The sequence below is a fragment of the Babylonia areolata genome, chromosome 22 (assembly GCF_041734735.1).
Source record: "Babylonia areolata isolate BAREFJ2019XMU chromosome 22, ASM4173473v1, whole genome shotgun sequence".
Lineage (NCBI taxonomy): Eukaryota > Metazoa > Mollusca > Gastropoda > Neogastropoda > Buccinidae > Babylonia > Babylonia areolata.
The window spans coordinates 12,057,715-12,058,955 of NC_134897.1; the positions used below are offsets into that span (position 1 = coordinate 12,057,715).

Here is a 1,241-nt window from a genome sequence, read left to right on the forward strand (position 1 = left end):
TCTCTCTCTCTCTCTCTCTCACTCACACACACACACACACACACACACACACACACACACACACACACACACTCACACACACACACACACCTTGTACAGGGTACTAGCTGTGTACTTTATTGTATTCTATTGTATTCTATTATATTGTACTACTTTTTATTACAACATATTTGTATTTGCATTTCTTTTTATCACAACAGATTTCTTTGAGTGAAATTCGGGCTGCTCTCCCCAGGGAGAGCGCGTCGCTACACTACAGCGCTACCCTTTTTTTTCATTTTTTTTTTTCATGCATGCTCTTTTATTTGTTTTCCTATCGAAGTGGATTTTTCTACAGAATTTTGCCAGGAACAACTGTTCCCGTGGGTTCTTTTACGTGCGGTAAGTGCATGCTGCACACGGGACCTCGGTTTATCGTCTCATCCGAGTGACTAGCGTCCAGACCACCACTCAAGGTCTAGTGGAGGGGGAGAAAATATCGGCGGCTGAGCCGTGATTCGAACCAGCGCGCTCATATTCTCTCGCTTCCTAGGCGGACGCGTTACCTCTAGGCCATCACTCCACTATGTCTGTGTGGAATTCGGACTGTTGTCTCCTGGTGGATCGCCTCGCCACAGTGCAGTGCCACATTTTTCTCCTCCAGTATTTTAGTTTCCGTGTCAGCAGGCGTGTTTGTCCGACCATCAAAATTTTGCCAGGACCAACTTCCTCCCCCACCCCACTACCCCCCCCTCTCGTGATGATTATATTTTTTTTTATTGGTGTGATGATAAGTGATTGTTGTTATTGCTTCCACATGTCATTACTGGCTCATAAGACATGTCTCTCTTTTACTGTACTCACACATACTCAGTCTTTTTTTTGGGGGGGGGGGGGGGGGGGGGGTGCGTATTTTTTGTCTGACACTTTTTTTTGTATATTTGATAATGACTCCTAAAATCTCTTACTCTTTATTTTTACTCACACATACTCTTTTTTTCTTTTCTTCTCTTTTTTGGGGGCATTTTGTCTCGGACACTTTTCTTGTATATCTAATACTGACTCTTAAAATGTCTCACTCTTACTTTACTCACACACATACTCTTTTGATTTCTTTTTTTTTTTTAAATTCATTTCGTAATTCATTTTGCATTCTGTATCAGAAAATGTTCCTGTATAAACAATGCTCTAGGAATGAGGTTTTCTTTAAAATAATCTAAAGAGAGAGAGAAAGAGAGAGATGGAGAAAGAGGGAGAAGAGA

At 41.6% G+C, this 1,241-nt stretch overlaps 1 protein-coding gene across 2 annotated transcripts in view; it reads left to right on the top strand.

Moving 5' to 3' along the window:
* Window positions 1–874, top strand: part of LOC143296971 (uncharacterized) — a 31,238-nt gene extending 30,364 nt beyond the window's left edge. For both annotated transcript variants that reach the window (XM_076609048.1, XM_076609045.1), the window contains one exon: window positions 1–874. This exon is cut by the window's left edge and continues 517 nt beyond it. The gene's annotated coding sequence lies outside the window, so the exon portion shown is untranslated.
* Window positions 875–1,241: the final 367 nt, after the last annotated feature.